The sequence below is a fragment of the Quercus robur genome, chromosome 5 (genome assembly GCF_932294415.1).
Source record: "Quercus robur chromosome 5, dhQueRobu3.1, whole genome shotgun sequence".
NCBI lineage: Eukaryota > Viridiplantae > Streptophyta > Magnoliopsida > Fagales > Fagaceae > Quercus > Quercus robur.
In genome coordinates, this window is record NC_065538.1 from 33167029 (window position 1) to 33191399 (window position 24371).

The window sequence follows — 24371 nt, forward strand, 5'->3', positions numbered from 1 at the left end:
GCGTTAAATCCTTATAAAGGATCCGAATGCAGCGATGCACTCTAACACCAGGGAGCTGCAGCCCGAGGGCATTTCCAGATCGCCGCCACCAAATTAGCACCCAAAACGAGTTCAGCGGCTCGTATTTTTGGCCTGGGGCAGACTAAGCCTACGAAGCGAGCGTGCTGGACCGCCGTAAACGGTAAGCCCGGCGACAAAAAAAAAAAAAGCCAAAGAAAAAGAGGGGGGTGCAACACGAGGACTTCCCAGGAGGTCACCCATCCTAGTACTACTCTCGCCCAAACACGCTTAACTGCGGAGTTCTGATGGGATCCGGTGCATTAGTGTTGGTATGATCGCACCCATCAGCATAAGCGCGTTAAATCCTTATAAAGGATCCGAATGCAGCGATGCACTCTAACACCAGGGAGCAGCAGCCCGAGGGCATTTCCAGATCGCCGCCACCAAATTAGCACCCAAAACGAGATCAGCGGCTCGTATTTTTGGCCTGGGGCAGACTAAGCCTACGAAGCGAGCGTGCTGGACCGCCGTAAACGGTAAGCCCGGCGACAAAAAAAAAAAAAATCCGAAGAAAAAGAGAGGGGTGCAACACGAGGACTTCCCAGGAGGTCACCCATCCTAGTACTACTCTCGCCCAAACACGCTTAACTGCGGAGTTCTGATGGGATCCGGTGCATTAGTGTTGGTATGATCGCACCCATCAGCATAAGCGCGTTAAATCCTTATAAAGGATCCGAATGCAGCGATGCACTCTAACACCAGGGAGCTGCAGCCCGAGGGCATTTCCAGATCGCCGCCACCAAATTAGCACCCAAAACGAGTTCAGCGGCTCGTATTTTTGGCCTGGGGCAGACTAAGCCTACGAAGCGAGCGTGCTGGACCGCCGTAAACGGTAAGCCCGGCGACAAAAAAAAAAAAATCCGAAGAAAAAGAGGGGGGTGCAACACGAGGACTTCCCAGGAGGTCACCCATCCTAGTACTACTCTCGCCCAAACACGCTTAACTGCGGAGTTCTGATGGGATCCGGTGCATTAGTGTTGGTATGATCGCACCCATCAGCATAAGCGCGTTAAATCCTTATAAAGGATCCGAATGCAGCGATGCACTCTAACACCAGGGAGCAGCAGCCCGAGGGCATTTCCAGATCGCCGCCACCAAATTAGCACCCAAAACGAGATCAGCGGCTCGTATTTTTGGCCTGGGGCAGACTAAGCCTACGAAGCGAGCGTGCTGGACCGCCGTAAACGGTAAGCCCGGCGACAAAAAAAAAAAAAATCCGAAGAAAAAGAGAGGGGTGCAACACGAGGACTTCCCAGGAGGTCACCCATCCTAGTACTACTCTCGCCCAAACACGCTTAACTGCGGAGTTCTGATGGGATCCGGTGCATTAGTGTTGGTATGATCGCACCCATCAGCATAAGCGCGTTAAATCCTTATAAAGGATCCGAATGCAGCGATGCACTCTAACACCAGGGAGCTGCAGCCCGAGGGCATTTCCAGATCGCCGCCACCAAATTAGCACCCAAAACGAGTTCAGCGGCTCGTATTTTTGGACTGGGGCAGACTAAGCCTACGAAGCGAGCGTGCTGGACCGCCGTAAACGATAAGCCCGGCGACCAAAAAAAAAAAATCCGAAGAAAAAGAGAGGGGTGCAACACGAGGACTTCCCAGGAGGTCACCCATCCTAGTACTACTCTCGTCCAAACACGCTTAACTGCGGAGTTCTGATGGGATCCGGTGCATTAGTGTTGGTATGATCGCACCCATCAGCATAAGCGCGTTAAATCCTTATAAAGGATCCGAATGCAGCGATGCACTCTAACACCAGGGAGCTGCAGCCCGAGGGCATTTCCAGATCGCCGCCACCAAATTAGCACCCAAAACGAGATCAGCGGCTCGTATTTTTGGCCTGGGGCAGACTAAGCCTACGAAGCGAGCGTGCTGGACCGCCGTAAACGGTAAGCCCGGCGACAAAAAAAAAAAAAATCCGAAGAAAAAGAGAGGGGTGCAACACGAGGACTTCCCAGGAGGTCACCCATCCTAGTACTACTCTCGCCCAAACACGCTTAACTGCGGAGTTCTGATGGGATCCGGTGCATTAGTGTTGGTATGATCGCACCCATCAGCATAAGCGCGTTAAATCCTTATAAAGGATCCGAATGCAGCGATGCACTCTAACACCAGGGAGCTGCAGCCCGAGGGCATTTCCAGATCGCCGCCACCAAATTAGCACCCAAACCGAGTTCAGCGGCTCGTATTTTTGGCCTGGGGCAGACTAAGCCTACGAAGCGAGCGTGCTGGACCGCCGTAAACGGTAAGCCCGGCGACAAAAAAAAAAAAATCCGAAGAAAAAGAGGGGGGTGCAACACGAGGACTTCCCAGGAGGTCACCCATCCTAGTACTACTCTCGCCCAAACACGCTTAACTGCGGAGTTCTGATGGGATCCGGTGCATTAGTGTTGGTATGATCGCACCCATCAGCATAAGCGCGTTAAATCCTTATAAAGGATCCGAATGCAGCGATGCACTCTAACACCAGGGAGCAGCAGCCCGAGGGCATTTCCAGATCGCCGCCACCAAATTAGCACCCAAAACGAGATCAGCGGCTCGTATTTTTGGCCTGGGGCAGACTAAGCCTACGAAGCGAGCGTGCTGGACCGCCGTAAACGGTAAGCCCGGCGACAAAAAAAAAAAAAATCCGAAGAAAAAGAGAGGGGTGCATCACGAGGACTTCCCAGGAGGTCACCCATCCTAGTACTACTCTCGCCCAAACACGCTTAACTGCGGAGTTCTGATGGGATCCGGTGCATTAGTGTTGGTATGATCGCACCCATCAGCATAAGCGCGTTAAATCCTTATAAAGGATCCGAATGCAGCGATGCACTCTAACACCAGGGAGCTGCAGCCCGAGGGCATTTCCAGATCGCCGCCACCAAATTAGCACCCAAAACGAGATCAGCGGCTCGTATTTTTGGCCTGGGGCAGACTAAGCCTACGAAGCGAGCGTGCTGGACCGCCGTAAACGGTAAGCCCGGCGACAAAAAAAAAAAAAATCCGAAGAAAAAGAGAGGGGTGCAACACGAGGACTTCCCAGGAGGTCACCCATCCTAGTACTACTCTCGCCCAAACACGCTTAACTGCGGAGTTCTGATGGGATCCGGTGCATTAGTGTTGGTATGATCGCACCCATCAGCATAAGCGCGTTAAATCCTTATAAAGGATCCGAATGCAGCGATGCACTCTAACACCAGGGAGCTGCAGCCCAAGGGCATTTCCAGATCGCCGCCACCAAATTAGCACCCAAACCGAGTTCAGCGGCTCGTATTTTTGGCCTGGGGCAGACTAAGCCTACGAAGCGAGCGTGCTGGACCGCCGTAAACGGTAAGCCCGGCGACAAAAAAAAAAAAAATCCGAAGAAAAAGAGAGGGGTGCAACACGAGGACTTCCCAGGAGGTCACCCATCCTAGTACTACTCTCGCCCAAACACGCTTAACTGCGGAGTTCTGATGGGATCCGGTGCATTAGTGTTGGTATGATCGCACCCATCAGCATAAGCGCGTTAAATCCTTATAAAGGATCTGAATGCAGCGATGCACTCTAACACCAGGGAGCTGCAGCCCGAGGGCATTTCCAGATCGCCGCCACCAAATTAGCACCCAAAACGAGTTCAGCGGCTCGTATTTTTGGCCTGGGGCAGACTAAGCCTACGAAGCGAGCGTGCTGGACCGCCGTAAACGATAAGCCCGGCGACCAAAAAAAAAAAATCCGAAGAAAAAGAGAGGGGTGCAACACGAGGACTTCCCAGGAGGTCACCCATCCTAGTACTACTCTCGTCCAAACACGCTTAACTGCGGAGTTCTGATGGGATCCGGTGCATTAGTGTTGGTATGATCGCACCCATCAGCATAAGCGCGTTAAATCCTTATAAAGGATCCGAATGCAGCGATGCACTCTAACACCAGGGAGCTGCAGCCCGAGGGCATTTCCAGATCGCCGCCACCAAATTAGCACCCAAAACGAGATCAGCGGCTCGTATTTTTGGCCTGGGGCAGACTAAGCCTACGAAGCGAGCGTGCTGGACCGCCGTAAACGGTAAGCCCGGCGACAAAAAAAAAAAAAATCCGAAGAAAAAGAGAGGGGTGCAACACGAGGACTTCCCAGGAGGTCACCCATCCTAGTACTACTCTCGCCCAAACACGCTTAACTGCGGAGTTCTGATGGGATCCGGTGCATTAGTGTTGGTATGATCGCACCCATCAGCATAAGCGCGTTAAATCCTTATAAAGGATCCGAATGCAGCGATGCACTCTAACACCAGGGAGCTGCAGCCCGAGGGCATTTCCAGATCGCCGCCACCAAATTAGCACCCAAAACGAGTTCAGCGGCTCGTATTTTTGGCCTGGGGCAGACTAAGCCTACGAAGCGAGCGTGCTGGACCGCCGTAAACGGTAAGCCCGGCGACAAAAAAAAAAAAAATCCGAAGAAAAAGAGAGGGGTGCAACACGAGGACTTCCCTGGAGGTCACCCATCCTAGTACTACTCTCGCCCAAACACGCTTAACTGCGGAGTTCTGATGGGATCCGGTGTATTAGTGTTGGTATGATCGCACCCATCAGCATAAGCGCGTTAAATCCTTATAAGGGATCCGAATGCAGCGATGCACTCTAACACCAGGGAGCTGCAGCCCGAGGGCATTTCCAGATCGCCGCCACCAAATTAGCACCCAAAACGAGTTCAGCGGCTCGTATTTTTGGCCTGGGGCAGACTAAGCCTACGAAGCGAGCGTGCTGGACCGCCGTAAACGGTAAGCCCGGCGACAAAAAAAAAAAAAATCCGAAGAAAAAGAGAGGGGTGCAACACGAGGACTTCCCAGGAGGTCACCCATCCTAGTACTACTCTCGCCCAAACACGCTTAACTGCGGAGTTCTGATGGGATCCGGTGCATTAGTGTTGGTATGATCGCACCCATCAGCATAAGCGCGTTAAATCCTTATAAAGGATCCGAATGCAGCGATGCACTCTAACACCAGGGAGCTGCAGCCCGAGGGCATTTCCAGATCGCCGCCACCAAATTAGCACCCAAAACGAGTTCAGCGGCTCGTATTTTTGGCCTGGGGCAGACTAAGCCTACGAAGCGAGCGTGCTGGACCGCCGTAAACGGTAAGCCCGGCGACAAAAAAAAAAAAATCCAAAGAAAAAGAGGGGGGTGCAACACGAGGACTTCCCAGGAGGTCACCCATCCTAGTACTACTCTCGCCCAAACACGCTTAACTGCGGAGTTCTGATGGGATCCGGTGCATTAGTGTTGGTATGATCGCACCCATCAGCATAAGCGCGTTAAATCCTTATAAAGGATCCGAATGCAGCGATGCACTCTAACACCAGGGAGCAGCAGCCCGAGGGCATTTCCAGATCGCCGCCACCAAATTAGCACCCAAAACGAGATCAGCGGCTCGTATTTTTGGCCTGGGGCAGACTAAGCCTACGAAGCGAGCGTGCTGGACCGCCGTAAACGGTAAGCCCGGCGACAAAGAAAAAAAAAATCCGAAGAAAAAGAGAGGGGTGCAACACGAGGACTTCCCAGGAGGTCACCCATCCTAGTACTACTCTCGCCCAAACACGCTTAACTGCGGAGTTCTGATGGGATCCGGTGCATTAGTGTTGGTATGATCGCACCCATCAGCATAAGCGCGTTAAATCCTTATAAAGGATCCGAATGCAGCGATGCACTCTAACACCAGGGAGCTGCAGCCCGAGGGCATTTCCAGATCGCCGCCACCAAATTAGCACCCAAAACGAGTTCAGCGGCTCGTATTTTTGGCCTGGGGCAGACTAAGCCTACGAAGCGAGCGTGCTGGACCGCCGTAAACGGTAAGCCCGGCGACAAAAAAAAAAAAATCCGAAGAAAAAGAGGGGGGTGCAACACGAGGACTTCCCAGGAGGTCACCCATCCTAGTACTACTCTCGCCCAAACACGCTTAACTGCGGAGTTCTGATGGGATCCGGTGCATTAGTGTTGGTATGATCGCACCCATCAGCATAAGCGCGTTAAATCCTTATAAAGGATCCGAATGCAGCGATGCACTCTAACACCAGGGAGCAGCAGCCCGAGGGCATTTCCAGATCGCCGCCACCAAATTAGCACCCAAAACGAGATCAGCGGCTCGTATTTTTGGCCTGGGGCAGACTAAGCCTACGAAGCGAGCGTGCTGGACCGCCGTAAACGGTAAGCCCGGCGACAAAAAAAAAAAAAATCCGAAGAAAAAGAGAGGGGTGCAACACGAGGACTTCCCAGGAGGTCACCCATCCTAGTACTACTCTCGCCCAAACACGCTTAACTGCGGAGTTCTGATGGGATCCGGTGCATTAGTGTTGGTATGATCGCACCCATCAGCATAAGCGCGTTAAATCCTTATAAAGGATCCGAATGCAGCGATGCACTCTAACACCAGGGAGCTGCAGCCCGAGGGCATTTCCAGATCGCCGCCACCAAATTAGCACCCAAAACGAGTTCAGCGGCTCGTATTTTTGGCCTGGGGCAGACTAAGCCTACGAAGCGAGCGTGCTGGACCGCCGTAAACGATAAGCCCGGCGACCAAAAAAAAAAAATCCGAAGAAAAAGAGAGGGGTGCAACACGAGGACTTCCCAGGAGGTCACCCATCCTAGTTCTACTCTCGTCCAAACACGCTTAACTGCGGAGTTCTGATGGGATCCGGTGCATTAGTGTTGGTATGATCGCACCCATCAGCATAAGCGCGTTAAATCCTTATAAAGGATCCGAATGCAGCGATGCACTCTAACACCAGGGAGCTGCAGCCCGAGGGCATTTCCAGATCGCCGCCACCAAATTAGCACCCAAAACGAGATCAGCGGCTCGTATTTTTGGCCTGGGGCAGACTAAGCCTACGAAGCGAGCGTGCTGGACCGCCGTAAACGGTAAGCCCGGCGACAAAAAAAAAAAAAATCCGAAGAAAAAGAGAGGGGTGCAACACGAGGACTTCCCAGGAGGTCACCCATCCTAGTACTACTCTCGCCCAAACACGCTTAACTGCGGAGTTCTGATGGGATCCGGTGCATTAGTGTTGGTATGATCGCACCCATCAGCATAAGCGCGTTAAATCCTTATAAAGGATCCGAATGCAGCGATGCACTCTAACACCAGGGAGCTGCAGCCCGAGGGCATTTCCAGATCGCCGCCACCAAATTAGCACCCAAACCGAGTTCAGCGGCTCGTATTTTTGGCCTGGGGCAGACTAAGCCTACGAAGCGAGCGTGCTGGACCGCCGTAAACGGTAAGCCCGGCGACAAAAAAAAAAAAATCCGAAGAAAAAGAGGGGGGTGCAACACGAGGACTTCCCAGGAGGTCACCCATCCTAGTACTACTCTCGCCCAAACACGCTTAACTGCGGAGTTCTGATGGGATCCGGTGCATTAGTGTTGGTATGATCGCACCCATCAGCATAAGCGCGTTAAATCCTTATAAAGGATCCGAATGCAGCGATGCACTCTAACACCAGGGAGCAGCAGCCCGAGGGCATTTCCAGATCGCCGCCACCAAATTAGCACCCAAAACGAGATCAGCGGCTCGTATTTTTGGCCTGGGGCAGACTAAGCCTACGAAGCGAGCGTGCTGGACCGCCGTAAACGGTAAGCCCGGCGACAAAAAAAAAAAAAATCCGAAGAAAAAGAGAGGGGTGCATCACGAGGACTTCCCAGGAGGTCACCCATCCTAGTACTACTCTCGCCCAAACACACTGCGGAGTTCTGATGGGATCCGGTGCATTAGTGTTGGTATGATCGCACCCATCAGCATAGCGCGTTAAATCCTTATAAAGGATCCGAATGCAGCGATGCACTCTAACACCAGGGAGCTGCAGCCGAGGGCATTTCCAGATCGCCGCCACCAAATTAGCACCCAAAACGAGATCAGCGGCTCGTATTTTTGGCCTGGGGCAGACTAAGCCTACGAAGCGAGCGTGCTGGACCGCCGTAAACGGTAAGCCCGGCGACAAAAAAAAAAAAAAATCCGAAGAAAAAAGAGAGGGGTGCAACACGAGGACTTCCCAGGAGGTCACCCATCCTAGTACTACTCTCGCCCAAACACGCTTAACTGCGGAGTTCTGATGGGATCCGGTGCATTAGTGTTGGTATGATCGCACCCTCAGCATAAGCGCGTTAAATCCTTATAAAGGATCCGAATGCAGCGATGCACTCTAACACCAGGGAGCTGCAGCCCAAGGGCATTTCCAGATCGCCGCCACCAAATTAGCACCCAAAACGAGTTCAGCGGCTCGTATTTTTGGCCTGGGGCAGACTAAGCCTACGAAGCGAGCGTGCTGGACCGCCGTAAACGGTAAGCCCGGCGACAAAAAAAAAAAAAATCCGAAGAAAAAGAGGGGGGTGCAACACGAGGACTTCCCAGGAGGTCACCCATCCTAGTACTACTCTCGCCCAAACACGCTTAACTGCGGAGTTCTGATGGGATCCGGTGCATTAGTGTTGGTATGATCGCACCCATCAGCATAAGCGCGTTAAATCCTTATAAAGGATCCGAATGCAGCGATGCACTCTAACACCAGGGAGCTGCAGCCCGAGGGCATTTCCAGATCGCCGCCACCAAATTAGCACCCAAAACGAGATCAGCGGCTCGTATTTTTGGCCTGGGGCAGACTAAGCCTACGAAGCGAGCGTGCTGGACCGCCGTAAACGGTAAGCCCGGCGACAAAAAAAAAAAAAATCCGAAGAAAAAGAGAGGGGTGCAACACGAGGACTTCCCAGGAGGTCACCCATCCTAGTACTACTCTCGCCCAAACACGCTTAACTGCGGAGTTCTGATGGGATCCGGTGCATTAGTGTTGGTATGATCGCACCCATCAGCATAAGCGCGTTAAATCCTTATAAAGGATCTGAATGCAGCGATGCACTCTAACACCAGGGAGCTGCAGCCCGAGGGCATTTCCAGATCGCCGCCACCAAATTAGCACCCAAAACGAGTTCAGCGGCTCGTATTTTTGGCCTGGGGCAGACTAAGCCTACGAAGCGAGCGTGCTGGACCGCCGTAAACGATAAGCCCGGCGACCAAAAAAAAAAAAATCCGAAGAAAAAGAGAGGGGTGCAACACGAGGACTTCCCAGGAGGTCACCCATCCTAGTACTACTCTCGTCCAAACACGCTTAACTGCGGAGTTCTGATGGGATCCGGTGCATTAGTGTTGGTATGATCGCACCCATCAGCATAAGCGCGTTAAATCCTTATAAAGGATCCGAATGCAGCGATGCACTCTAACACCAGGGAGCTGCAGCCCGAGGGCATTTCCAGATCGCCGCCACCAAATTAGCACCCAAAACGAGATCAGCGGCTCGTATTTTTGGCCTGGGGCAGACTAAGCCTACGAAGCGAGCGTGCTGGACCGCCGTAAACGGTAAGCCCGGCGACAAAAAAAAAAAAAAATCCGAAGAAAAAGAGAGGGGTGCAACACGAGGACTTCCCAGGAGGTCACCCATCCTAGTACTACTCTCGCCCAAACACGCTTAACTGCGGAGTTCTGATGGGATCCGGTGCATTAGTGTTGGTATGATCGCACCCATCAGCATAAGCGCGTTAAATCCTTATAAAGGATCCGAATGCAGCGATGCACTCTAACACCAGGGAGCTGCAGCCCGAGGGCATTTCCAGATCGCCGCCACCAAATTAGCACCCAAAACGAGTTCAGCGGCTCGTATTTTTGGCCTGGGGCAGACTAAGCCTACGAAGCGAGCGTGCTGGACCGCCGTAAACGGTAAGCCCGGCGACAAAAAAAAAAAAAAATCCGAAGAAAAAGAGAGGGGTGCAACACGAGGACTTCCCTGGAGGTCACCCATCCTAGTACTACTCTCGCCCAAACACGCTTAACTGCGGAGTTCTGATGGGATCCGGTGTATTAGTGTTGGTATGATCGCACCCATCAGCATAAGCGCGTTAAATCCTTATAAGGGATCCGAATGCAGCGATGCACTCTAACACCAGGGAGCTGCAGCCCGAGGGCATTTCCAGATCGCCGCCACCAAATTAGCACCCAAAACGAGTTCAGCGGCTCGTATTTTTGGCCTGGGGCAGACTAAGCCTACGAAGCGAGCGTGCTGGACCGCCGTAAACGGTAAGCCCGGCGACAAAAAAAAAAAAAAATCCGAAGAAAAAGAGAGGGGTGCAACACGAGGACTTCCCAGGAGGTCACCCATCCTAGTACTACTCTCGCCCAAACACGCTTACCTGCGGAGTTCTGATGGGATCCGGTGCATTAGTGTTGGTATGATCGCACCCATCAGCATAAGCGCGTTAAATCCTTATAAAGGATCCGAATGCAGCGATGCACTCTAACACCAGGGAGCTGCAGCCCGAGGGCATTTCCAGATCGCCGCCACCAAATTAGCACCCAAAACGAGATCAGCGGCTCGTATTTTTGGCCTGGGGCAGACTAAGCCTACGAAGCGAGCGTGCTGGACCGCCGTAAACGGTAAGCCCGGCGACAAAAAAAAAAAAAAATCCGAAGAAAAAGAGAGGGGTGCAACACGAGGACTTCCCTGGAGGTCACCCATCCTAGTACTACTCTCGCCCAAACACGCTTAACTGCGGAGTTCTGATGGGATCCGGTGCATTAGTGTTGGTATGATCGCACCCATCAGCATAAGCGCGTTAAATCCTTATAAAGGATCCGAATGCAGCGATGCACTCTAACACCAGGGAGCTGCAGCCCGAGGGCATTTCCAGATCGCCGCCACCAAATTAGCACCCAAAACGAGATCAGCGGCTCGTATTTTTGGCCTGGGGCAGACTAAGCCTACGAAGCGAGCGTGCTGGACCGCCGTAAACGGTAAGCCCGGCGACAAAAAAAAAAAAAAATCCGAAGAAAAAGAGAGGGGTGCAACACGAGGACTTCCCAGGAGGTCACCCATCCTAGTACTACTCTCGCCCAAACACGCTTAACTGCGGAGTTCTGATGGGATCCGGTGCATTAGTGTTGGTATGATCGCACCCATCAGCATAAGCGCGTTAAATCCTTATAAAGGATCCGAATGCAGCGATGCACTCTAACACCAGGGAGCTGCAGCCCGAGGGCATTTCCAGATCGCCGCCACCAAATTAGCACCCAAAACGAGTTCAGCGGCTCGTATTTTTGGCCTGGGGCAGACTAAGCCTACGAAGCGAGCGTGCTGGACCGCCGTAAACGGTAAGCCCGGCGACAAAAAAAAAAAAAATCCAAAGAAAAAGAGGGGGGTGCAACACGAGGACTTCCCAGGAGGTCACCCATCCTAGTACTACTCTCGCCCAAACACGCTTAACTGCGGAGTTCTGATGGGATCCGGTGCATTAGTGTTGGTATGATCGCACCCATCAGCATAAGCGCGTTAAATCCTTATAAAGGATCCGAATGCAGCGATGCACTCTAACACCAGGGAGCAGCAGCCCGAGGGCATTTCCAGATCGCCGCCACCAAATTAGCACCCAAAACGAGATCAGCGGCTCGTATTTTTGGCCTGGGGCAGACTAAGCCTACGAAGCGAGCGTGCTGGACCGCCGTAAACGGTAAGCCCGGCGACAAAGAAAAAAAAAATCCGAAGAAAAAGAGAGGGGTGCAACACGAGGACTTCCCAGGAGGTCACCCATCCTAGTACTACTCTCGCCCAAACACGCTTAACTGCGGAGTTCTGATGGGATCCGGTGCATTAGTGTTGGTATGATCGCACCCATCAGCATAAGCGCGTTAAATCCTTATAAAGGATCCGAATGCAGCGATGCACTCTAACACCAGGGAGCTGCAGCCCGAGGGCATTTCCAGATCGCCGCCACCAAATTAGCACCCAAACCGAGTTCAGCGGCTCGTATTTTTGGCCTGGGGCAGACTAAGCCTACGAAGCGAGCGTGCTGGACCGCCGTAAACGGTAAGCCCGGCGACAAAAAAAAAAAAATCCGAAGAAAAAGAGGGGGGTGCAACACGAGGACTTCCCAGGAGGTCACCCATCCTAGTACTACTCTCGCCCAAACACGCTTAACTGCGGAGTTCTGATGGGATCCGGTGCATTAGTGTTGGTATGATCGCACCCATCAGCATAAGCGCGTTAAATCCTTATAAAGGATCCGAATGCAGCGATGCACTCTAACACCAGGGAGCAGCAGCCCGAGGGCATTTCCAGATCGCCGCCACCAAATTAGCACCCAAAACGAGATCAGCGGCTCGTATTTTTGGCCTGGGGCAGACTAAGCCTACGAAGCGAGCGTGCTGGACCGCCGTAAACGGTAAGCCCGGCGACAAAAAAAAAAAAAATCCGAAGAAAAAGAGAGGGGTGCATCACGAGGACTTCCCAGGAGGTCACCCATCCTAGTACTACTCTCGCCCAAACACGCTTAACTGCGGAGTTCTGATGGGATCCGGTGCATTAGTGTTGGTATGATCGCACCCATCAGCATAAGCGCGTTAAATCCTTATAAAGGATCCGAATGCAGCGATGCACTCTAACACCAGGGAGCTGCAGCCCGAGGGCATTTCCAGATCGCCGCCACCAAATTAGCACCCAAAACGAGATCAGCGGCTCGTATTTTTGGCCTGGGGCAGACTAAGCCTACGAAGCGAGCGTGCTGGACCGCCGTAAACGGTAAGCCCGGCGACAAAAAAAAAAAAAATCCGAAGAAAAAGAGAGGGGTGCAACACGAGGACTTCCCAGGAGGTCACCCATCCTAGTACTACTCTCGCCCAAACACGCTTAACTGCGGAGTTCTGATGGGATCCGGTGCATTAGTGTTGGTATGATCGCACCCATCAGCATAAGCGCGTTAAATCCTTATAAAGGATCCGAATGCAGCGATGCACTCTAACACCAGGGAGCTGCAGCCCAAGGGCATTTCCAGATCGCCGCCACCAAATTAGCACCCAAACCGAGTTCAGCGGCTCGTATTTTTGGCCTGGGGCAGACTAAGCCTACGAAGCGAGCGTGCTGGACCGCCGTAAACGGTAAGCCCGGCGACAAAAAAAAAAAAAATCCGAAGAAAAAGAGGGGGGTGCAACACGAGGACTTCCCAGGAGGTCACCCATCCTAGTACTACTCTCGCCCAAACACGCTTAACTGCGGAGTTCTGATGGGATCCGGTGCATTAGTGTTGGTATGATCGCACCCATCAGCATAAGCGCGTTAAATCCTTATAAAGGATCCGAATGCAGCGATGCACTCTAACACCAGGGAGCAGCAGCCCGAGGGCATTTCCAGATCGCCGCCACCAAATTAGCACCCAAAACGAGATCAGCGGCTCGTATTTTTGGCCTGGGGCAGACTAAGCCTACGAAGCGAGCGTGCTGGACCGCCGTAAACGGTAAGCCCGGCGACAAAAAAAAAAAAAATCCGAAGAAAAAGAGAGGGGTGCAACACGAGGACTTCCCAGGAGGTCACCCATCCTAGTACTACTCTCGCCCAAACACGCTTAACTGCGGAGTTCTGATGGGATCCGGTGCATTAGTGTTGGTATGATCGCACCCATCAGCATAAGCGCGTTAAATCCTTATAAAGGATCTGAATGCAGCGATGCACTCTAACACCAGGGAGCTGCAGCCCGAGGGCATTTCCAGATCGCCGCCACCAAATTAGCACCCAAAACGAGTTCAGCGGCTCGTATTTTTGGCCTGGGGCAGACTAAGCCTACGAAGCGAGCGTGCTGGACCGCCGTAAACGATAAGCCCGGCGACCAAAAAAAAAAAATCCGAAGAAAAAGAGAGGGGTGCAACACGAGGACTTCCCAGGAGGTCACCCATCCTAGTACTACTCTCGTCCAAACACGCTTAACTGCGGAGTTCTGATGGGATCCGGTGCATTAGTGTTGGTATGATCGCACCCATCAGCATAAGCGCGTTAAATCCTTATAAAGGATCCGAATGCAGCGATGCACTCTAACACCAGGGAGCTGCAGCCCGAGGGCATTTCCAGATCGCCGCCACCAAATTAGCACCCAAAACGAGATCAGCGGCTCGTATTTTTGGCCTGGGGCAGACTAAGCCTACGAAGCGAGCGTGCTGGACCGCCGTAAACGGTAAGCCCGGCGACAAAAAAAAAAAAAATCCGAAGAAAAAGAGAGGGGTGCAACACGAGGACTTCCCAGGAGGTCACCCATCCTAGTACTACTCTCGCCCAAACACGCTTAACTGCGGAGTTCTGATGGGATCCGGTGCATTAGTGTTGGTATGATCGCACCCATCAGCATAAGCGCGTTAAATCCTTATAAAGGATCCGAATGCAGCGATGCACTCTAACACCAGGGAGCTGCAGCCCGAGGGCATTTCCCGATCGCCGCCACCAAATTAGCACCCAAAACGAGTTCAGCGGCTCGTATTTTTGGCCTGGGGCAGACTAAGCCTACGAAGCGAGCGTGCTGGACCGCCGTAAACGGTAAGCCCGGCGACAAAAAAAAAAAAAAATCCGAAGAAAAAGAGAGGGGTGCAACACGAGGACTTCCCTGGAGGTCACCCATCCTAGTACTACTCTCGCCCAAACACGCTTAACTGCGGAGTTCTGATGGGATCCGGTGTATTAGTGTTGGTATGATCGCACCCATCAGCATAAGCGCGTTAAATCCTTATAAGGGATCCGAATGCAGCGATGCACTCTAACACCAGGGAGCTGCAGCCCGAGGGCATTTCCAGATCGCCGCCACCAAATTAGCCCCCAAAACGAGTTCAGCGGCTCGTATTTTTGGCCTGGGGCAGACTAAGCCTACGAAGCGAGCGTGCTGGACCGCCGTAAACGGTAAGCCCGGCGACAAAAAAAAAAAAAATCCGAAGAAAAAGAGAGGGGTGCAACACGAGGACTTCCCAGGAGGTCACCCATCCTAGTACTACTCTCGCCCAACCACGCTTACCTGCGGAGTTCTGATGGGATCCGGTGCATTAGTGTTGGTATGATCGCACCCATCAGCATAAGCGCGTTAAATCCTTATAAAGGATCCGAATGCAGCGATGCACTCTAACACCAGGGAGCTGCAGCCCGAGGGCATTTCCAGATCGCCGCCACCAAATTAGCACCCAAAACGAGATCAGCGGCTCGTATTTTTGGCCTGGGGCAGACTAAGCCTACGAAGCGAGCGTGCTGGACCGCCGTAAACGGTAAGCCCGGCGACAAAAAAAAAAAAAATCCGAAGAAAAAGAGAGGGGTGCAACACGAGGACTTCCCTGGAGGTCACCCATCCTAGTACTACTCTCGCCCAAACACGCTTAACTGCGGAGTTCTGATGGGATCCGGTGCATTAGTGTTGGTATGATCGCACCCATCAGCATAAGCGCGTTAAATCCTTATAAAGGATCCGAATGCAGCGATGCACTCTAACACCAGGGAGCTGCAGCCCGAGGGCATTTCCAGATCGCCGCCACCAAATTAGCACCCAAAACGAGATCAGCGGCTCGTATTTTTGGCCTGGGGCAGACTAAGCCTACGAAGCGAGCGTGCTGGACCGCCGTAAACGGTAAGCCCGGCGACAAAAAAAAAAAAAATCCGAAGAAAAAGAGAGGGGTGCAACACGAGGACTTCCCAGGAGGTCACCCATCCTAGTACTACTCTCGCCCAAACACGCTTAACTGCGGAGTTCTGATGGGATCCGGTGCATTAGTGTTGGTATGATCGCACCCATCAGCATAAGCGCGTTAAATCCTTATAAAGGATCCGAATGCAGCGATGCACTCTAACACCAGGGAGCTGCAGCCCGAGGGCATTTCCAGATCGCCGCCACCAAATTAGCACCCAAAACGAGTTCAGCGGCTCGTATTTTTGGCCTGGGGCAGACTAAGCCTACGAAGCGAGCGTGCTGGACCGCCGTAAACGGTAAGCCCGGCGACAAAAAAAAAAAAATCCAAAGAAAAAGAGGGGGGTGCAACACGAGGACTTCCCAGGAGGTCACCCATCCTAGTACTACTCTCGCCCAAACACGCTTAACTGCGGAGTTCTGATGGGATCCGGTGCATTAGTGTTGGTATGATCGCACCCATCAGCATAAGCGCGTTAAATCCTTATAAAGGATCCGAATGCAGCGATGCACTCTAACACCAGGGAGCAGCAGCCCGAGGGCATTTCCAGATCGCCGCCACCAAATTAGCACCCAAAACGAGATCAGCGGCTCGTATTTTTGGCCTGGGGCAGACTAAGCCTACGAAGCGAGCGTGCTGGACCGCCGTAAACGGTAAGCCCGGCGACAAAGAAAAAAAAAATCCGAAGAAAAAGAGAGGGGTGCAACACGAGGACTTCCCAGGAGGTCACCCATCCTAGTACTACTCTCGCCCAAACACGCTTAACTGCGGAGTTCTGATGGGATCCGGTGCATTAGTGTTGGTATGATCGCACCCATCAGCATAAGCGCGTTAAATCCTTATAAAGGATCCGAATGCAGCGATGCACTCTAACACCAGGGAGCTGCAGCCCGAGGGCATTTCCAGATCGCCGCCACCAAATTAGCACCCAAAACGAGTTCAGCGGCTCGTATTTTTGGCCTGGGGCAGACTAAGCCTACGAAGCGAGCGTGCTGGACCGCCGTAAACGGTAAGCCCGGCGACAAAAAAAAAAAAATCCGAAGAAAAAGAGGGGGGTGCAACACGAGGACTTCCCAGGAGGTCACCCATCCTAGTACTACTCTCGCCCAAACACGCTTAACTGCGGAGTTCTGATGGGATCCGGTGCATTAGTGTTGGTATGATCGCACCCATCAGCATAAGCGCGTTAAATCCTTATAAAGGATCCGAATGCAGCGATGCACTCTAACACCAGGGAGCAGCAGCCCGAGGGCATTTCCAGATCGCCGCCACCAAATTAGCACCCAAAACGAGATCAGCGGCTCGTATTTTTGGCCTGGGGCAGACTAAGCCTACGAAGCGAGCGTGCTGGACCGCCGTAAACGGTAAGCCCGGCGACAAAAAAAAAAAAAATCCGAAGAAAAAGAGAGGGGTGCAACACGAGGACTTCCCAGGAGGTCACCCATCCTAGTACTACTCTCGCCCAAACACGCTTAACTGCGGAGTTCTGATGGGATCCGGTGCATTAGTGTTGGTATGATCGCACCCATCAGCATAAGCGCGTTAAATCCTTATAAAGGATCCGAATGCAGCGATGCACTCTAACACCAGGGAGCTGCAGCCCGAGGGCATTTCCAGATCGCCGCCACCAAATTAGCACCCAAAACGAGTTCAGCGGCTCGTATTTTTGGCCTGGGGCAGACTAAGCCTACGAAGCGAGCGTGCTGGACCGCCGTAAACGATAAGCCCGGCGACCAAAAAAAAAAAATCCGCAGAAAAAGAGAGGGGTGCAACACGAGGACTTCCCAGGAGGTCACCCATCCTAGTTCTACTCTCGTCCAAACACGCTTAACTGCGGAGTTCTGATGGGATCCGGTGCATTAGTGTTGGTATGATCGCACCCATCAGCATAAGCGCGTTAAATCCTTATAAAGGATCCGAATGCAGCGATGCACTCTAACACCAGGGAGCTGCAGCCCGAGGGCATTTCCAGATCGCCGCCACCAAATTAGCACCCAAAACGAGATCAGCGGCTCGTATTTTTGGCCTGGGGCAGACTAAGCCTACGAAGCGAGCGTGCTGGACCGCCGTAAACGGTAAGCCCGGCGACAAAAAAAAAAAAAATCCGAAGAAAAAGAGAGGGGTGCAACACGAGGACTTCCCAGGAGGTCACCCATCCTAGTACTACTCTCGCCCAAACACGCTTAACTGCGGAGTTCTGATGGGATCCGGTGCATTAGTGTTGGTATGATCGCACCCATCAGCATAAGCGCGTTAAATCCTTATAAAGGATCCGAATGCAGCGATGCACTCTAACACCAGGGAGCTGCAGCCCGAGGGCATTTCCAGATCGCCGCCACCAAATTAGCACCCAAACCGAGTTCAGCGGCTCGTATTTTTGGCCTGGGGCAGACTAAGCCTACGAAGCGAGCGTGCTGGACCGCCGTAAACGGTAAGCCCGGCGACAAAAAAAAAAAAATCCGAAGAAAAAGAGGGGGGTGCAACACGAGGACTTCCCAGGGGGTCACCCATCCTAGTACTACTCTCGCCCAAACACGCTTAACTGCGGAGTTCTGATGGGATCCGGTGCATTAGTGTTGGTATGATCGCACCCATCAGCATAAGCGCGTTAAATCCTTATAAAGGATCCGAATGCAGCGATGCACTCTAACACCAGGGAGCTGCAGCCCGAGGGCATTTCCAGATCGCCGCCACCACATTAGCACCCAAAACGAGTTCAGCGGCTCGTATTTTTGGCCTGGGGCAGACTAAGCCTACGAAGCGAGCGTGCTGGACCGCCGTAAACGGTAAGCCCGGCGACAAAAAAAAAAAAATCCAAAGAAAAAGAGGGGGGTGCAACACGAGGACTTCCCAGGAGGTCACCCATCCTAGTACTACTCTCGCCCAAACACGCTTAACTGCGGAGTTCTGATGGGATCCGGTGCATTAGTGTTGGTATGATCGCACCCATCAGCATAAGCGCGTTAAATCCTTATAAAGGATCCGAATGCAGCGATGCACTCTAACACCAGGGAGCAGCAGCCCGAGGGCATTTCCAGATCGCCGCCACCAAATTAGCACCCAAAACGAGATCAGCGGCTCGTATTTTTGGCCTGGGGCAGACTAAGCCTACGAAGCGAGCGTGCTGGACCGCCGTAAACGGTAAGCCCGGCGACAAAGAAAAAAAAAATCCGAAGAAAAAGAGAGGGGTGCAACACGAGGACTTCCCAGGAGGTCACCCATCCTAGTACTACTCTCGCCCAAACACGCTTAACTGCGGAGTTCTGATGGGATCCGGTGCATTAGTGTTGGTATGATCGCACCCATCAGCATAAGCGCGTTAAATCCTTATAAAGGATCCGAATGCAGCGATGCACTCTAACACCAGGGAGCTGCAGCCCGAGGGCATTTCCAGATCGCCGCCACCAAATTAGCACCCAAAACGAGTTCAGCGGCTCGTATTTTTGGCCTGGGGCAGACTAAGCCTACGAAGCGAGCGTGCTGGACCGCCGTAAACGGTAAGCCCGGCGACAAAAAAAAAAAAATCCGAAGAAAAAGAGGGGGGTGCAACACGAGGACTTCCCAGGAGGTCACCCATCCTAGTACTACTCTCGCCCAAACACGCTTAACTGCGGAGTTCTGATGGGATCCGGTGCATTAGTGTTGGTATGATCGCACCCATCAGCATAAGCGCGTTAAATCCTTATAAAGGATCCGAATGCAGCGATGCACTCTAACACCAGGGAGCAGCAGCCCGAGGGCATTTCCAGATCGCCGCCACCAAATTAGCACCCAAAACGAGATCAGCGGCTCGTATTTTTGGCCTGGGGCAGACTAAGCCTACGAAGCGAGCGTGCTGGACCGCCGTAAACGGTAAGCCCGGCGACAAAAAAAAAAAAAATCCGAAGAAAAAGAGAGGGGTGCAACACGAGGACTTCCCAGGAGGTCACCCATCCTAGTACTACTCTCGCCCAAACACGCTTAACTGCGGAGTTCTGATGGGATCCGGTGCATTAGTGTTGGTATGATCGCACCCATCAGCATAAGCGCGTTAAATCCTTATAAAGGATCCGAATGCAGCGATGCACTCTAACACCAGGGAGCTGCAGCCCGAGGGCATTTCCAGATCGCCGCCACCAAATTAGCACCCAAAACGAGTTCAGCGGCTCGTATTTTTGGCCTGGGGCAGACTAAGCCTACGAAGCGAGCGTGCTGGACCGCCGTAAACGATAAGCCCGGCGACCAAAAAAAAAAAATCCGAAGAAAAAGAGAGGGGTGCAACACGAGGACTTCCCAGGAGGTCACCCATCCTAGTTCTACTCTCGTCCAAACACGCTTAACTGCGGAGTTCTGATGGGATCCGGTGCATTAGTGTTGGTATGATCGCACCCATCAGCATAAGCGCGTTAAATCCTTATAAAGGATCCGAATGCAGCGATGCACTCTAACACCAGGGAGCTGCAGCCCGAGGGCATTTCCAGATCGCCGCCACCAAATTAGCACCCAAAACGAGATCAGCGGCTCGTATTTTTGGCCTGGGGCAGACTAAGCCTACGAAGCGAGCGTGCTGGACCGCCGTAAACGGTAAGCCCGGCGACAAAAAAAAAAAAAATCCGAAGAAAAAGAGAGGGGTGCAACACGAGGACTTCCCAGGAGGTCACCCATCCTAGTACTACTCTCGCCCAAACACGCTTAACTGCGGAGTTCTGATGGGATCCGGTGCATTAGTGTTGGTATGATCGCACCCATCAGCATAAGCGCGTTAAATCCTTATAAAGGATCCGAATGCAGCGATGCACTCTAACACCAGGGAGCTGCAGCCCGAGGGCATTTCCAGATCGCCGCCACCAAATTAGCACCCAAACCGAGTTCAGCGGCTCGTATTTTTGGCCTGGGGCAGACTAAGCCTACGAAGCGAGCGTGCTGGACCGCCGTAAACGGTAAGCCCGGCGACAAAAAAAAAAAAATCCGAAGAAAAAGAGGGGGGTGCAACACGAGGACTTCCCAGGAGGTCACCCATCCTAGTACTACTCTCGCCCAAACACGCTTAACTGCGGAGTTCTGATGGGATCCGGTGCATTAGTGTTGGTATGATCGCACCCATCAGCATAAGCGCGTTAAATCCTTATAAAGGATCCGAATGCAGCGATGCACTCTAACACCAGGGAGCAGCAGCCCGAGGGCATTTCCAGATCGCCGCCACCAAATTAGCACCCAAAACGAGATCAGCGGCTCGTATTTTTGGCCTGGGGCAGACTAAGCCTACGAAGCGAGCGTGCTGGACCGCCGTAAACGGTAAGCCCGGCGACAAAAAAAAAAAAAATCCGAAGAAAAAGAGAGGGGTGCATCACGAGGACTTCCCAGGAGGTCACCCATCCTAGTACTACTCTCGCCCAAACACGCTTAACTGCGGAGTTCTGATGGGATCCGGTGCATTAGTGTTGGTATGATCGCACCCATCAGCATAAGCGCGTTAAATCCTTATAAAGGATCCGAATGCAGCGATGCACTCTAACACCAGGGAGCTGCAGCCCGAGGGCATTTCCAGATCGCCGCCACCAAATTAGCACCCAAAACGAGATCAGCGGCTCGTATTTTTGGCCTGGGGCAGACTAAGCCTACGAAGCGAGCGTGCTGGACCGCCGTAAACGGTAAGCCCGGCGACAAAAAAAAAAAAAATCCGAAGAAAAAGAGAGGGGTGCAACACGAGGACTTCCCAGGAGGTCACCCATCCTAGTACTACTCTCGCCCAAACACGCTTAACTGCGGAGTTCTGATGGGATCCGGTGCATTAGTGTTGGTATGATCGCACCCATCAGCATAAGCGCGTTAAATCCTTATAAAGGATCCGAATGCAGCGATGCACTCTAACACCAGGGAGCTGCAGCCCAAGGGCATTTCCAGATCGCCGCCACCAAATTAGCACCCAAACCGAGTTCAGCGGCTCGTATTTTTGGCCTGGGGCAGACTAAGCCTACGAAGCGAGCGTGCTGGACCGCCGTAAACGGTAAGCCCGGCGACAAAAAAAAAAAAATCCGAAGAAAAAGAGGGGGGTGCAACACGAGGACTTCCCAGGAGGTCACCCATCCTAGTACTACTCTCGCCCAAACACGCTTAACTGCGGAGTTCTGATGGGATCCGGTGCATTAGTGTTGGTATGATCGCACCCATCAGCATAAGCGCGTTAAATCCTTATAAAGGATCCGAATGCAGCGATGCACTCTAACACCAGGGAGCAGCAGCCCGAGGGCATTTCCAGATCGCCGCCACCAAATTAGCACCCAAAACGAGATCAGCGGCTCGTATTTTTGGCCTGGGGCAGACTAAGCCTACGAAGCGAGCGTGCTGGACCGCCGTAAACGGTAAGCCCGGCGACAAAAAAAAAAAAAAATCCGAAGAAAAAGAGAGGGGTGCAACACGAGGACTTCCCAGGAGGTCACCCATCCTAGTACTACTCTCGCCCAAACACGCTTAACTGCGGAGTTCTGATGGGATCCGGTGCATTAGTGTTGGTATGATCGCACCCATCAGCATAAGCGCGTTAAATCCTTATAAAGGATCCGAATGCAGCGATGCACTCTAACACCAGGGAGCTGCAGCCCGAGGGCATTTCCAGATCGCCGCCACCAAATTAGCACCCAAAACGAGTTCAGCGGCTCGTATTTTTGGCCTGGGGCAGACTAAGCCTACGAAGCGAGCGTGCTGGACCGCCGTAAACGATAAGCCCGGCGACCAAAAAAAAAAAATCCGAAGAAAAAGAGAGGGGTGCAACACGAGGACTTCCCAGGAGGTCACCCATCCTAGTTCTACTCTCGTCCAAACACGCTTAACTGCGGAGTTCTGATGGGATCCGGTGCATTAGTGTTGGTATGATCGCACCCATCAGCATAAGCGCGTTAAATCCTTATAAAGGATCCGAATGCAGCGATGCACTCTAACACCAGGGAGCTGCAGCCCGAGGGCATTTCCAGATCGCCGCCACCAAATTAGCACCCAAAACGAGATCAGCGGCTCGTATTTTTGGCCTGGGGCAGACTAAGCCTACGAAGCGAGCGTGCTGGACCGCCGTAAACGGTAAGCCCGGCGACAAAAAAAAAAAAAATCCGAAGAAAAAGAGAGGGGTGCAACACGAGGACTTCCCAGGGGGTCACCCATCCTAGTACTACTCTCGCCCAAACACGCTTAACTGCGGAGTTCTGATGGGATCCGGTGCATTAGTGTTGGTATGATCGCACCCATCAGCATAAGCGCGTTAAATCCTTATAAAGGATCCGAATGCAGCGATGCACTCTAACACCAGGGAGCTGCAGCCCGAGGGCATTTCCAGATCGCCGCCACCAAATTAGCACCCAAACCGAGTTCAGCGGCTCGTATTTTTGGCCTGGGGCAGACTAAGCCTACGAAGCGAGCGTGCTGGACCGCCGTAAACGGTAAGCCCGGCGACAAAAAAAAAAAAATCCGAAGAAAAAGAGGGGGGTGCAACACGAGGACTTCCCAGGAGGTCACCCATCCTAGTACTACTCTCGCCCAAACACGCTTAACTGCGGAGTTCTGATGGGATCCGGTGCATTAGTGTTGGTATGATCGCACCCATCAGCATAAGCGCGTTAAATCCTTATAAAGGATCCGAATGCAGCGATGCACTCTAACACCAGGGAGCAGCAGCCCGAGGGCATTTCCAGATCGCCGCCACCAAATTAGCACCCAAAACGAGATCAGCGGCTCGTATTTTTGGCCTGGGGCAGACTAAGCCTACGAAGCGAGCGTGCTGGACCGCCGTAAACGGTAAGCCCGGCGACAAAAAAAAAAAAAAATCCGAAGAAAAAGAGAGGGGTGCATCACGAGGACTTCCCAGGAGGTCACCCATCCTAGTACTACTCTCGCCCAAACACGCTTAACTGCGGAGTTCTGATGGGATCCGGTGCATTAGTGTTGGTATGATCGCACCCATCAGCATAAGCGCGTTAAATCCTTATAAAGGATCCGAATGCAGCGATGCACTCTAACACCAGGGAGCTGCAGCCCGAGGGCATTTCCAGATCGCCGCCACCAAATTAGCACCCAAAACGAGATCAGCGGCTCGTATTTTTGGCCTGGGGCAGACTAAGCCTACGAAGCGAGCGTGCTGGACCGCCGTAAACGGTAAGCCCGGCGACAAAAAAAAAAAAAATCCGAAGAAAAAGAGAGGGGTGCAACACGAGGACTTCCCAGGAGGTCACCCATCCTAGTACTACTCTCGCCCAAACACGCTTAACTGCGGAGTTCTGATGGGATCCGGTGCATTAGTGTTGGTATGATCGCACCCATCAGCATAAGCGCGTTAAATCCTTATAAAGGATCCGAATGCAGCGATGCACTCTAACACCAGGGAGCTGCAGCCCAAGGGCATTTCCAGATCGCCGCCACCAAATTAGCACCCAAACCGAGTTCAGCGGCTCGTATTTTTGGCCTGGGGCAGACTAAGCCTACGAAGCGAGCGTGCTGGACCGCCGTAAACGGTAAGCCCGGCGACAAAAAAAAAAAAATCCGAAGAAAAAGAGGGGGGTGCAACACGAGGACTTCCCAGGAGGTCACCCATCCTAGTACTACTCTCGCCCAAACACGCTTAACTGCGGAGTTCTGATGGGATCCGGTGCATTAGTGTTGGTATGATCGCACCCATCAGCATAAGCGCGTTAAATCCTTATAAAGGATCCGAATGCAGCGATGCACTCTAACACCAGGGAGCAGCAGCCCGAGGGCATTTCCAGATCGCCGCCACCAAATTAGCACCCAAAACGAGATCAGCGGCTCGTATTTTTGGCCTGGGGCAGACTAAGCCTACGAAGCGAGCGTGCTGGACCGCCGTAAACGGTA

General features: G+C 52.7%; 68 non-coding genes across 68 annotated transcripts; all 68 read right to left on the bottom strand.

Moving 5' to 3' along the window:
- Positions 1 to 224: 224 nt before the first annotated feature.
- Positions 225 to 343, bottom strand: LOC126729957 (5S ribosomal RNA). The gene has a single exon (XR_007657253.1). It is a non-coding gene; the product is annotated as a 5S ribosomal RNA (ribosomal RNA).
- A 237-nt stretch (positions 344 to 580) lies between these two features.
- On the bottom strand, positions 581 to 699 carry LOC126729958 (5S ribosomal RNA). Its single transcript, XR_007657254.1, has one exon. It is a non-coding gene; the product is annotated as a 5S ribosomal RNA (ribosomal RNA).
- A 236-nt stretch (positions 700 to 935) lies between these two features.
- LOC126729959 (5S ribosomal RNA) lies at positions 936 to 1054 on the bottom strand. The gene has a single exon (XR_007657255.1). It is a non-coding gene; the product is annotated as a 5S ribosomal RNA (ribosomal RNA).
- Positions 1055 to 1291: 237 nt separating this feature from the next.
- Positions 1292 to 1410, bottom strand: LOC126729961 (5S ribosomal RNA). The gene has a single exon (XR_007657256.1). It is a non-coding gene; the product is annotated as a 5S ribosomal RNA (ribosomal RNA).
- A 236-nt stretch (positions 1411 to 1646) lies between these two features.
- On the bottom strand, positions 1647 to 1765 carry LOC126730772 (5S ribosomal RNA). The gene has a single exon (XR_007658035.1). It is a non-coding gene; the product is annotated as a 5S ribosomal RNA (ribosomal RNA).
- Positions 1766 to 2002: 237 nt separating this feature from the next.
- LOC126729962 (5S ribosomal RNA) lies at positions 2003 to 2121 on the bottom strand. Its single transcript, XR_007657257.1, has one exon. It is a non-coding gene; the product is annotated as a 5S ribosomal RNA (ribosomal RNA).
- Positions 2122 to 2357: 236 nt separating this feature from the next.
- On the bottom strand, positions 2358 to 2476 carry LOC126729963 (5S ribosomal RNA). Its single transcript, XR_007657258.1, has one exon. It is a non-coding gene; the product is annotated as a 5S ribosomal RNA (ribosomal RNA).
- Positions 2477 to 2713: 237 nt separating this feature from the next.
- Positions 2714 to 2832, bottom strand: LOC126731328 (5S ribosomal RNA). Its single transcript, XR_007658577.1, has one exon. It is a non-coding gene; the product is annotated as a 5S ribosomal RNA (ribosomal RNA).
- A 237-nt stretch (positions 2833 to 3069) lies between these two features.
- On the bottom strand, positions 3070 to 3188 carry LOC126729964 (5S ribosomal RNA). Its single transcript, XR_007657259.1, has one exon. It is a non-coding gene; the product is annotated as a 5S ribosomal RNA (ribosomal RNA).
- A 237-nt stretch (positions 3189 to 3425) lies between these two features.
- LOC126729965 (5S ribosomal RNA) lies at positions 3426 to 3544 on the bottom strand. Its single transcript, XR_007657260.1, has one exon. It is a non-coding gene; the product is annotated as a 5S ribosomal RNA (ribosomal RNA).
- A 236-nt stretch (positions 3545 to 3780) lies between these two features.
- On the bottom strand, positions 3781 to 3899 carry LOC126730773 (5S ribosomal RNA). The gene has a single exon (XR_007658036.1). It is a non-coding gene; the product is annotated as a 5S ribosomal RNA (ribosomal RNA).
- A 237-nt stretch (positions 3900 to 4136) lies between these two features.
- LOC126729966 (5S ribosomal RNA) lies at positions 4137 to 4255 on the bottom strand. Its single transcript, XR_007657261.1, has one exon. It is a non-coding gene; the product is annotated as a 5S ribosomal RNA (ribosomal RNA).
- Positions 4256 to 4492: 237 nt separating this feature from the next.
- LOC126730818 (5S ribosomal RNA) lies at positions 4493 to 4611 on the bottom strand. The gene has a single exon (XR_007658082.1). It is a non-coding gene; the product is annotated as a 5S ribosomal RNA (ribosomal RNA).
- A 237-nt stretch (positions 4612 to 4848) lies between these two features.
- LOC126729967 (5S ribosomal RNA) lies at positions 4849 to 4967 on the bottom strand. The gene has a single exon (XR_007657262.1). It is a non-coding gene; the product is annotated as a 5S ribosomal RNA (ribosomal RNA).
- A 236-nt stretch (positions 4968 to 5203) lies between these two features.
- Positions 5204 to 5322, bottom strand: LOC126729969 (5S ribosomal RNA). Its single transcript, XR_007657264.1, has one exon. It is a non-coding gene; the product is annotated as a 5S ribosomal RNA (ribosomal RNA).
- Positions 5323 to 5559: 237 nt separating this feature from the next.
- On the bottom strand, positions 5560 to 5678 carry LOC126729970 (5S ribosomal RNA). Its single transcript, XR_007657265.1, has one exon. It is a non-coding gene; the product is annotated as a 5S ribosomal RNA (ribosomal RNA).
- A 236-nt stretch (positions 5679 to 5914) lies between these two features.
- LOC126729971 (5S ribosomal RNA) lies at positions 5915 to 6033 on the bottom strand. Its single transcript, XR_007657266.1, has one exon. It is a non-coding gene; the product is annotated as a 5S ribosomal RNA (ribosomal RNA).
- Positions 6034 to 6270: 237 nt separating this feature from the next.
- Positions 6271 to 6389, bottom strand: LOC126729972 (5S ribosomal RNA). Its single transcript, XR_007657267.1, has one exon. It is a non-coding gene; the product is annotated as a 5S ribosomal RNA (ribosomal RNA).
- A 236-nt stretch (positions 6390 to 6625) lies between these two features.
- Positions 6626 to 6744, bottom strand: LOC126731785 (5S ribosomal RNA). The gene has a single exon (XR_007659025.1). It is a non-coding gene; the product is annotated as a 5S ribosomal RNA (ribosomal RNA).
- Positions 6745 to 6981: 237 nt separating this feature from the next.
- On the bottom strand, positions 6982 to 7100 carry LOC126729973 (5S ribosomal RNA). The gene has a single exon (XR_007657268.1). It is a non-coding gene; the product is annotated as a 5S ribosomal RNA (ribosomal RNA).
- A 236-nt stretch (positions 7101 to 7336) lies between these two features.
- On the bottom strand, positions 7337 to 7455 carry LOC126729975 (5S ribosomal RNA). The gene has a single exon (XR_007657271.1). It is a non-coding gene; the product is annotated as a 5S ribosomal RNA (ribosomal RNA).
- Positions 7456 to 7692: 237 nt separating this feature from the next.
- LOC126731908 (5S ribosomal RNA) lies at positions 7693 to 7806 on the bottom strand. The gene has a single exon (XR_007659142.1). It is a non-coding gene; the product is annotated as a 5S ribosomal RNA (ribosomal RNA).
- A 237-nt stretch (positions 7807 to 8043) lies between these two features.
- LOC126729976 (5S ribosomal RNA) lies at positions 8044 to 8162 on the bottom strand. Its single transcript, XR_007657272.1, has one exon. It is a non-coding gene; the product is annotated as a 5S ribosomal RNA (ribosomal RNA).
- A 236-nt stretch (positions 8163 to 8398) lies between these two features.
- LOC126729977 (5S ribosomal RNA) lies at positions 8399 to 8517 on the bottom strand. Its single transcript, XR_007657273.1, has one exon. It is a non-coding gene; the product is annotated as a 5S ribosomal RNA (ribosomal RNA).
- A 237-nt stretch (positions 8518 to 8754) lies between these two features.
- LOC126729978 (5S ribosomal RNA) lies at positions 8755 to 8873 on the bottom strand. Its single transcript, XR_007657274.1, has one exon. It is a non-coding gene; the product is annotated as a 5S ribosomal RNA (ribosomal RNA).
- Positions 8874 to 9110: 237 nt separating this feature from the next.
- LOC126730774 (5S ribosomal RNA) lies at positions 9111 to 9229 on the bottom strand. The gene has a single exon (XR_007658037.1). It is a non-coding gene; the product is annotated as a 5S ribosomal RNA (ribosomal RNA).
- Positions 9230 to 9467: 238 nt separating this feature from the next.
- On the bottom strand, positions 9468 to 9586 carry LOC126729979 (5S ribosomal RNA). Its single transcript, XR_007657275.1, has one exon. It is a non-coding gene; the product is annotated as a 5S ribosomal RNA (ribosomal RNA).
- A 238-nt stretch (positions 9587 to 9824) lies between these two features.
- On the bottom strand, positions 9825 to 9943 carry LOC126730819 (5S ribosomal RNA). Its single transcript, XR_007658083.1, has one exon. It is a non-coding gene; the product is annotated as a 5S ribosomal RNA (ribosomal RNA).
- A 238-nt stretch (positions 9944 to 10181) lies between these two features.
- LOC126731271 (5S ribosomal RNA) lies at positions 10182 to 10300 on the bottom strand. The gene has a single exon (XR_007658523.1). It is a non-coding gene; the product is annotated as a 5S ribosomal RNA (ribosomal RNA).
- Positions 10301 to 10538: 238 nt separating this feature from the next.
- On the bottom strand, positions 10539 to 10657 carry LOC126730750 (5S ribosomal RNA). Its single transcript, XR_007658013.1, has one exon. It is a non-coding gene; the product is annotated as a 5S ribosomal RNA (ribosomal RNA).
- Positions 10658 to 10895: 238 nt separating this feature from the next.
- On the bottom strand, positions 10896 to 11014 carry LOC126729982 (5S ribosomal RNA). The gene has a single exon (XR_007657277.1). It is a non-coding gene; the product is annotated as a 5S ribosomal RNA (ribosomal RNA).
- A 237-nt stretch (positions 11015 to 11251) lies between these two features.
- LOC126729983 (5S ribosomal RNA) lies at positions 11252 to 11370 on the bottom strand. The gene has a single exon (XR_007657278.1). It is a non-coding gene; the product is annotated as a 5S ribosomal RNA (ribosomal RNA).
- Positions 11371 to 11607: 237 nt separating this feature from the next.
- On the bottom strand, positions 11608 to 11726 carry LOC126729984 (5S ribosomal RNA). The gene has a single exon (XR_007657279.1). It is a non-coding gene; the product is annotated as a 5S ribosomal RNA (ribosomal RNA).
- A 236-nt stretch (positions 11727 to 11962) lies between these two features.
- LOC126729985 (5S ribosomal RNA) lies at positions 11963 to 12081 on the bottom strand. The gene has a single exon (XR_007657280.1). It is a non-coding gene; the product is annotated as a 5S ribosomal RNA (ribosomal RNA).
- A 237-nt stretch (positions 12082 to 12318) lies between these two features.
- Positions 12319 to 12437, bottom strand: LOC126731330 (5S ribosomal RNA). The gene has a single exon (XR_007658578.1). It is a non-coding gene; the product is annotated as a 5S ribosomal RNA (ribosomal RNA).
- Positions 12438 to 12674: 237 nt separating this feature from the next.
- Positions 12675 to 12793, bottom strand: LOC126729986 (5S ribosomal RNA). The gene has a single exon (XR_007657281.1). It is a non-coding gene; the product is annotated as a 5S ribosomal RNA (ribosomal RNA).
- Positions 12794 to 13030: 237 nt separating this feature from the next.
- On the bottom strand, positions 13031 to 13149 carry LOC126729987 (5S ribosomal RNA). Its single transcript, XR_007657282.1, has one exon. It is a non-coding gene; the product is annotated as a 5S ribosomal RNA (ribosomal RNA).
- Positions 13150 to 13386: 237 nt separating this feature from the next.
- LOC126729988 (5S ribosomal RNA) lies at positions 13387 to 13505 on the bottom strand. The gene has a single exon (XR_007657283.1). It is a non-coding gene; the product is annotated as a 5S ribosomal RNA (ribosomal RNA).
- Positions 13506 to 13741: 236 nt separating this feature from the next.
- On the bottom strand, positions 13742 to 13860 carry LOC126730775 (5S ribosomal RNA). Its single transcript, XR_007658038.1, has one exon. It is a non-coding gene; the product is annotated as a 5S ribosomal RNA (ribosomal RNA).
- A 237-nt stretch (positions 13861 to 14097) lies between these two features.
- LOC126729989 (5S ribosomal RNA) lies at positions 14098 to 14216 on the bottom strand. The gene has a single exon (XR_007657284.1). It is a non-coding gene; the product is annotated as a 5S ribosomal RNA (ribosomal RNA).
- Positions 14217 to 14454: 238 nt separating this feature from the next.
- LOC126730820 (5S ribosomal RNA) lies at positions 14455 to 14573 on the bottom strand. The gene has a single exon (XR_007658084.1). It is a non-coding gene; the product is annotated as a 5S ribosomal RNA (ribosomal RNA).
- A 237-nt stretch (positions 14574 to 14810) lies between these two features.
- LOC126731699 (5S ribosomal RNA) lies at positions 14811 to 14929 on the bottom strand. Its single transcript, XR_007658941.1, has one exon. It is a non-coding gene; the product is annotated as a 5S ribosomal RNA (ribosomal RNA).
- Positions 14930 to 15166: 237 nt separating this feature from the next.
- Positions 15167 to 15285, bottom strand: LOC126730751 (5S ribosomal RNA). The gene has a single exon (XR_007658014.1). It is a non-coding gene; the product is annotated as a 5S ribosomal RNA (ribosomal RNA).
- Positions 15286 to 15522: 237 nt separating this feature from the next.
- On the bottom strand, positions 15523 to 15641 carry LOC126729990 (5S ribosomal RNA). The gene has a single exon (XR_007657285.1). It is a non-coding gene; the product is annotated as a 5S ribosomal RNA (ribosomal RNA).
- A 236-nt stretch (positions 15642 to 15877) lies between these two features.
- On the bottom strand, positions 15878 to 15996 carry LOC126729991 (5S ribosomal RNA). Its single transcript, XR_007657286.1, has one exon. It is a non-coding gene; the product is annotated as a 5S ribosomal RNA (ribosomal RNA).
- A 237-nt stretch (positions 15997 to 16233) lies between these two features.
- Positions 16234 to 16352, bottom strand: LOC126729993 (5S ribosomal RNA). Its single transcript, XR_007657288.1, has one exon. It is a non-coding gene; the product is annotated as a 5S ribosomal RNA (ribosomal RNA).
- A 236-nt stretch (positions 16353 to 16588) lies between these two features.
- Positions 16589 to 16707, bottom strand: LOC126729994 (5S ribosomal RNA). The gene has a single exon (XR_007657289.1). It is a non-coding gene; the product is annotated as a 5S ribosomal RNA (ribosomal RNA).
- Positions 16708 to 16944: 237 nt separating this feature from the next.
- On the bottom strand, positions 16945 to 17063 carry LOC126729995 (5S ribosomal RNA). The gene has a single exon (XR_007657290.1). It is a non-coding gene; the product is annotated as a 5S ribosomal RNA (ribosomal RNA).
- A 236-nt stretch (positions 17064 to 17299) lies between these two features.
- On the bottom strand, positions 17300 to 17418 carry LOC126731786 (5S ribosomal RNA). The gene has a single exon (XR_007659026.1). It is a non-coding gene; the product is annotated as a 5S ribosomal RNA (ribosomal RNA).
- Positions 17419 to 17655: 237 nt separating this feature from the next.
- On the bottom strand, positions 17656 to 17774 carry LOC126729996 (5S ribosomal RNA). Its single transcript, XR_007657291.1, has one exon. It is a non-coding gene; the product is annotated as a 5S ribosomal RNA (ribosomal RNA).
- Positions 17775 to 18010: 236 nt separating this feature from the next.
- On the bottom strand, positions 18011 to 18129 carry LOC126730560 (5S ribosomal RNA). The gene has a single exon (XR_007657830.1). It is a non-coding gene; the product is annotated as a 5S ribosomal RNA (ribosomal RNA).
- Positions 18130 to 18365: 236 nt separating this feature from the next.
- On the bottom strand, positions 18366 to 18484 carry LOC126729997 (5S ribosomal RNA). The gene has a single exon (XR_007657292.1). It is a non-coding gene; the product is annotated as a 5S ribosomal RNA (ribosomal RNA).
- Positions 18485 to 18721: 237 nt separating this feature from the next.
- Positions 18722 to 18840, bottom strand: LOC126729998 (5S ribosomal RNA). Its single transcript, XR_007657293.1, has one exon. It is a non-coding gene; the product is annotated as a 5S ribosomal RNA (ribosomal RNA).
- Positions 18841 to 19076: 236 nt separating this feature from the next.
- Positions 19077 to 19195, bottom strand: LOC126729999 (5S ribosomal RNA). The gene has a single exon (XR_007657294.1). It is a non-coding gene; the product is annotated as a 5S ribosomal RNA (ribosomal RNA).
- Positions 19196 to 19432: 237 nt separating this feature from the next.
- LOC126730000 (5S ribosomal RNA) lies at positions 19433 to 19551 on the bottom strand. The gene has a single exon (XR_007657295.1). It is a non-coding gene; the product is annotated as a 5S ribosomal RNA (ribosomal RNA).
- Positions 19552 to 19787: 236 nt separating this feature from the next.
- On the bottom strand, positions 19788 to 19906 carry LOC126731787 (5S ribosomal RNA). The gene has a single exon (XR_007659027.1). It is a non-coding gene; the product is annotated as a 5S ribosomal RNA (ribosomal RNA).
- Positions 19907 to 20143: 237 nt separating this feature from the next.
- Positions 20144 to 20262, bottom strand: LOC126730001 (5S ribosomal RNA). The gene has a single exon (XR_007657296.1). It is a non-coding gene; the product is annotated as a 5S ribosomal RNA (ribosomal RNA).
- Positions 20263 to 20498: 236 nt separating this feature from the next.
- LOC126730002 (5S ribosomal RNA) lies at positions 20499 to 20617 on the bottom strand. Its single transcript, XR_007657297.1, has one exon. It is a non-coding gene; the product is annotated as a 5S ribosomal RNA (ribosomal RNA).
- Positions 20618 to 20854: 237 nt separating this feature from the next.
- On the bottom strand, positions 20855 to 20973 carry LOC126731331 (5S ribosomal RNA). The gene has a single exon (XR_007658579.1). It is a non-coding gene; the product is annotated as a 5S ribosomal RNA (ribosomal RNA).
- A 237-nt stretch (positions 20974 to 21210) lies between these two features.
- Positions 21211 to 21329, bottom strand: LOC126730004 (5S ribosomal RNA). The gene has a single exon (XR_007657299.1). It is a non-coding gene; the product is annotated as a 5S ribosomal RNA (ribosomal RNA).
- Positions 21330 to 21565: 236 nt separating this feature from the next.
- Positions 21566 to 21684, bottom strand: LOC126730005 (5S ribosomal RNA). The gene has a single exon (XR_007657300.1). It is a non-coding gene; the product is annotated as a 5S ribosomal RNA (ribosomal RNA).
- Positions 21685 to 21922: 238 nt separating this feature from the next.
- LOC126730006 (5S ribosomal RNA) lies at positions 21923 to 22041 on the bottom strand. Its single transcript, XR_007657301.1, has one exon. It is a non-coding gene; the product is annotated as a 5S ribosomal RNA (ribosomal RNA).
- Positions 22042 to 22277: 236 nt separating this feature from the next.
- LOC126731788 (5S ribosomal RNA) lies at positions 22278 to 22396 on the bottom strand. Its single transcript, XR_007659028.1, has one exon. It is a non-coding gene; the product is annotated as a 5S ribosomal RNA (ribosomal RNA).
- Positions 22397 to 22633: 237 nt separating this feature from the next.
- LOC126730561 (5S ribosomal RNA) lies at positions 22634 to 22752 on the bottom strand. The gene has a single exon (XR_007657831.1). It is a non-coding gene; the product is annotated as a 5S ribosomal RNA (ribosomal RNA).
- Positions 22753 to 22988: 236 nt separating this feature from the next.
- On the bottom strand, positions 22989 to 23107 carry LOC126730008 (5S ribosomal RNA). The gene has a single exon (XR_007657302.1). It is a non-coding gene; the product is annotated as a 5S ribosomal RNA (ribosomal RNA).
- Positions 23108 to 23345: 238 nt separating this feature from the next.
- LOC126731332 (5S ribosomal RNA) lies at positions 23346 to 23464 on the bottom strand. The gene has a single exon (XR_007658580.1). It is a non-coding gene; the product is annotated as a 5S ribosomal RNA (ribosomal RNA).
- Positions 23465 to 23701: 237 nt separating this feature from the next.
- On the bottom strand, positions 23702 to 23820 carry LOC126730009 (5S ribosomal RNA). Its single transcript, XR_007657303.1, has one exon. It is a non-coding gene; the product is annotated as a 5S ribosomal RNA (ribosomal RNA).
- A 236-nt stretch (positions 23821 to 24056) lies between these two features.
- LOC126730010 (5S ribosomal RNA) lies at positions 24057 to 24175 on the bottom strand. The gene has a single exon (XR_007657304.1). It is a non-coding gene; the product is annotated as a 5S ribosomal RNA (ribosomal RNA).
- Between the last annotated feature and the right edge of the window lie 196 nt (positions 24176 to 24371).